Below are 5,723 nucleotides of genomic sequence, written 5' to 3'. Positions count from 1 at the left end.
TTGGCTCCTCCTGAGCTTGTGCGCGCTACCTTCTAGGCGCAGTGGCCTTAGCTTGCAATTGAGCAACTACAGACTCGTGTCGGGATTGCAGTTCCACACTAAGCAGATTTGGTGCTGTAGAGATCTGTGCTCTACATCCTCCTCAACTCTAGAAACTCTCTGAAAGAGCGCGCGTCGGTGCGCGCTCTTTGAGAGAGCTTTTTTACTCGGTGAGCCCAAAGCTCTTTTTGGAGTTGCAAGCCACCACGTGGCATTAGATTTAAATTTAAGAAAAACATCATTGTCATGAAAAGCTCTAAAAAAAAATCCGCGCGAGAAGCTACCAATTGAATAAAATAAAAAAACCACTTTGCATTGCTCAATTGCTCTCGTACAGAAACACTTCAATCTTCTCCACAAGCAGGTTCTCAAGAAGCAGCTAGGAGCTTTGTCTGCAATTTTGTCCCCATTGCCATATTCGTCCCATTAGGGTTTTGTGAGAGTAGGCGACAATGGTGTCCCTCAAGATGTAGAAGAGCCTCGCGGCTAGCATGCTAGAGTGTGGGAAGTGCAAGGTTTGGCTTGATCCTAATGAGGTCAACAAAATCTCTATGGCCAATTCATGGCAAAATATCAGAAAGCTGGTCAAGGATGGCTTTGTGATTCGAAAACCAACCAGGATACACTCACAGGCAAGACCAAAGCATGCTTTGGAGGCTAAAAGGAAAGGCCGTCATTCAGGATATGGTAAGAGGTGGGGTACTAGGGAGGCCAGGCTACCCTCTAAATTTCTCTGGTTGAGGCGGATGCGAGTGCTTTGCCGGTTGCTGAGAAAGTACCGGGAGGCTAAGAAGATTGACAAGCATATGTACCATGATATGTATATGAAGGTCAAGGGTAACATGTTCAAAAATAAGTGCGTGAAAATGGAGAGTATTCACAAGTCTAAAGCTGACAAGGCTCATGAGAAGACGCTATCTGATCAGTTTGAAGTTGTAGAGCTAAGGGAAAAGCTATCAGGGCCGAGTGAAAAAGTGCAAGGAGGGAAGAGCGCTTGGCACAGGGATTGAGTATTGAAGCAGCACCAGCCATCCCTACAGCTTCCCTTGAGGCCACCAAGAATTCCAAGAAGTGAGAAACATAGCAAGATTTAGCTAAGAGCTATGACTCTTTAGTACTTAAATAGGTACCTTGGACCTTTGAGCTTGTGTAATGAGATACATTTTGTAGCGACATAGCAAGATTTAGCTAAGAGTTGTGACTCGTTAGTACTTAAATAGAAAGCTTGGACCTTTTAGCTTGTGTAATGAGATACAATTTCTCCTTTACTCTTGAAAGCATGACAATTGCAAGCCTAAAAGGGTTTGCATTTGCAATTTTCCCCCATCTCTTTCTTTGAATTTTGGTTATTGTTGTCGAGACTGTTACTACGTCTTTTATGTTGTTTCCAAAGGGAAAACAAAGAAGAAGAAGAAGAGAGTTTTAACATCGTAAAAACTATCCCAAGAGACCTTCAAGACCTAGCCAACGAGGAGAGAGAGAAGTGCAATTTAGCAATTGCGCCTCTCCGGAGGTCTCCTGTTTGCTGCCTCTACCTATCCCCAATAGAAGTTTTGAACTCTTGCCCAATAGGGTTGGGAAAAACCTACTCAAGCCGCAACACCAAAAACGATGGTGCGACAAGAGATTAGGTCAGTTTGCATCAACATGAAAAAGCTCTAGTTGTGATAGAGTACAAGGTCGCATGATGCACATCAGCACAGATATGTTGATCCTACAGCATGCACGATCTCCACCTCCTCAGCCTCTTTCCCTCCAACCTTCCCTCGCCCATATACAATCCCCTCCTCCTCCTCCTCCTCCTCTCTCTCTCTCTCTCTCTCTCTCTCTCTCTATCTCTATGTGTGTGTGTGTGTCCCCCCTCCATCTCTTAAAAGAAAAGTCCATGCTGGTGCGGCTCTTTCAGAGACTTTTTTTTACGAGATTGAGAGAGAGTGAGGAGAGAGAAAGAGGAGGGGAAGGGTTGAAAAAAAACCTAGGTTTAGTGTAACATTAGGCAAAATTTGGACTCACAAAGGGGCCCTTTAAGGAGTTTGACTTTACCTCTCTCTACCAAAACGGAATGGATAAATTTTTGCAATCAAACTCCAAAGTTGGTGGAGGCTTGACAGTTAGAATGTCCTCTTCAAGCTCTATCTACTGATATATAGCATGCCATGAGATTCCTCATATTTTAGAAGATTCTTTTTTTGATTCACTTAGATTGCGACAGAGTTGTCACATCATAGGTGAATCAAAAAAAGAATCTTCTAAAATATGAGGAATCTCATGGCATGCTATATATCAGTAGATAGAGCTTGAAGAGGACATTCTAACCGTCAAACCTCCGCCTACTTTGGAGTTTGTTTATCCATGTGCCCGTTTTGGTAGAGAGAGGTAAAGTTAAATTCCTTAAAGGGCCCCTTTGTGAGTCCAAATTTTGCCTAATGTCACACCTCCAAATTTTGAGATTTACCTCTAAATTTTAAATTTGAAAGTGATAAAACCTACAAAATTTAGAGAAATTTAGCGTCATTTGTTGTAAAAACCTTCAGATTTAGTCAGTTTACCACTAAAATTCTCATAGGTAGGTTTGCCAAGTTTTCAGAACAAAGATTTTTTCGAGCACTGGTCCCTGCCTGTACGTGAAAGAGTTCACGTCTCTTTCAAAGAGATTTTTTAAGTGGTTTTGTTTATAGTATATAGTTGTTGATAATGACGATGATTAAACTTGAGGACCTTCTTGCCTCATCTATTATGAGTTTCCTATTCCTTCAAAACCAAATTTGTAAATGATTAGGGACCCTAAGATTTATCTTTCCTAGCCAACATAGTTGTCTCAACATGGCACAATGTTGTTTGTTGTAGCACAACCAGCCTCCCATTTACCCCTTGGAGGGGGTTACCTTATGAGGTGCTAAGGACCGAGGCTTGGGCCTCATCATTCTGCAAGAGGATAGATGCAATGCTAGACTGCTATCCATTTGAATTGCTATGAGGCATTGATGGGCGTACAACTCCCAAATAATAGATAGAGTACTAACAAAAATGGAGGGCTAAGCCGCATTAGGAAAAACATTTCAAAGGAGTCCAATGACAATCATACACCATGGATCTAAGAAGTGTATACAGCATAGGGGCATCACATGTTGGGTGAGTAATCTGGGTCGAGGCATATTGATGGACAACTCAGTAGACTACAAACCTCGAGCAGTCTAGGAACTTTTAGCTGTGCTCATATAAACATGGAAAATTTAAGAGAAGGTTTTTACACTAAATTTCTCTAAAGTTCGTAGGTTTATTCACCTTCTACTTTGAGTTTTGAAGATGAATCTCAAAATTTGTAGGTGATATTACACTAAACCTAGGTTTCTATCGATATGGGTAGGTGAAAGAGAACTAGCATGTGGACAAATTTGTCATAAAAAATTTGGTCATAGCTTTATCAACCTTGCGTACTCTTCTATCAAATCACTCTTTATAATCCCCCACCATTACCACCTCCCTTGACACGTTTGTCGCTACCACCTTTGGCAACACCACTAACTCCCCCCCCCCCCCTAGATAGAAGGCTACCTATGATGGTGTGATCCAAAATTTAATATATACCATGATGTGGATTTTCTCAAAAGAATAGCCTCATTACAATAATATAATTATTTTTAAGTTTCCAATGTTTTCTCTATAGTAACTTAAAATGCATAGTATGTTATCGTACATCAACCCACAATAAATTGAGGTAGAGAAAGAGAGAAGAGGAGAAAAAGAAGAAAAAGTGAAGATAAGCTCAAGCTCCCAAACTCTCCTTATTCATGACATTAGTTTGAGTGGCAACAACCTTACTCTTTTAGTGTAAGTCTCGTGGTCCTACATGTAGGGAGGTAGGAATAGGAGATTTATATCCATTGGAATCATGGTGTTACTATTCCCAACAAGGATCAATGGTGGTAGAAATGAGCTTCTAGTATCTGAGGGAAACTAGTTTCAAGAAGAGGAATATCAACACGCCATTGTATGGGTTCCAATTGTTATAGCCCATCAAAGGAGTCATTCTACCAAACCCTTGTTCAAGGGGTTTTTTCTGTCAAAACTTTGTGGTCGTTTGTATAGTGTGTCTTGGCTAGTCTTGCTCATTTTAGGAATTGCTCGGAAAATCTCGCTCGAGATTTGAGATTCCTTGCCTACACTCGACTAGCTTCCATCTATACTATCATAGCCCTAGCTATGATCAATTGCAATCAAGGAAGAAAAAAAGGCACTAAATTTTGGGAAAACAAACCAATGAAAACCAAGGAAAATCTCTGCACTTTTGTTCATAAACACCATACCCTCACACCATCTCAGCAGCCCTTGCATATGCAGGAAGGGGCTCCATGGTCGCTCCCAACCATGCACACAAACCCATTCAAAACCATGTGAATCATGAGTTATACAAAAACTAATGATGTTCAGCCAAAAAACTAAAAAATAACCATGTAAAACATGGGGAAACAACCTCCCATTCACAACAATAACAAGGGGATTTCATTGCCAAACCTGAGTAGCAGGCACACACGTACAAGAGAGCTCCGCTTCAGGCAGCTTTCATCACCAAAAAGAGAGAAAGCGGGGTGAAATTGCAGAGGTCACCACCCATGTTCATGGACTTCTTAATGAGAGACACACTCTCCAATCAAGGTTCTAGGCCCTCGCACACACAGATGGGTACCTCCACCACACAACCCATATGCACCACCGCAGACTGCAGCAAGAGAGGCTTTCTTCTCCACAGCTGAAAACTCCCACTCACTCACGACCTCAGGATGATAAAATTTCATTTTTTCTTCATATTTTAAAGCACCTACTCACACTTTGAAGTCTCGACACTTCTATGTAAAGAAACAACAAAACTATGTACCCCGCACAACTGGCCCGCATGCGTAGAGACAACTGGCACCACCGCCTTTTTACACTTTGTATAAGCATGCTTTATTTACATCCAAGAGGTCTAAGAGCACTAAAAAACATCTCTCAAATACTTTGGGGTGGTCTGCACCATTTCTCCAAAACACGTCACAATGGTCTCAGACCCAAGACCTCACACACCTTCGAAGATGGTGAGAGCTAGCGGGGTAGGAGAGTAGATTGAAAGAAAGAAGGAGTAGTCTTACAAGAAATATGTACATCTCCTCACATAATAACTCATATTAGCATAACATAGCTTAGTAATTGGCATGGTAGAGGAGATGAGCATGCATTGAAGCTTGGCTCTTGGTTGGATTTGCATCACAAAGGCAAGAGTTGTTGGTGTAGGCCTCCCTTCTCACAATCTCAGAGTACGTGATAAGCTTTCCATTAAAGCTTGAGACGAAGAGAGAGAGAGAGAGAGAGAGAGAGAGAGAGAGTCTTCTTGCTTCACACATGAACTTGTGTGTGAGTGTGTGATAGTCGACCCCTCTTGCTATTTGCTCATGCTACCACCTCATTGGACCTCTCTAGGCTTAGCCAATAGGATTTTGGGAGCATAAGTGATAGCCTTCTAACATGTGTCTCCCATTCCCCTTTTGTGAGAGATTTAGGTAATTAATTAATGAAACTAAACTCTCATTGGACCCCTTTGTCTCGTGGCCAATAGGAATCAGGCAAGTCATTGGGTTGCTGAATGCTCATTGGACCCCTTGGGAGACTGTCCAATAGTCTTCTAGAGAGATTAATTCTTATTGGTT

General features: G+C 41.7%; 1 pseudogene; it reads left to right on the top strand.

Annotated features, from left to right (window-relative positions):
* Nucleotides 1-491: 491 nt before the first annotated feature.
* Nucleotides 492-1,114, top strand: LOC147430518 (large ribosomal subunit protein eL19y pseudogene; annotated as a pseudogene).
* Nucleotides 1,115-5,723: the final 4,609 nt, after the last annotated feature.

Source organism: Adiantum capillus-veneris, chromosome 21 (assembly GCF_014529385.1).
Source record: "Adiantum capillus-veneris isolate H3 chromosome 21, ASM1452938v2, whole genome shotgun sequence".
Classification (NCBI taxonomy): Eukaryota; Viridiplantae; Streptophyta; class Polypodiopsida; order Polypodiales; family Pteridaceae; genus Adiantum; species Adiantum capillus-veneris.
This window is presented reverse-complemented; position numbering and strand designations above follow the sequence as displayed.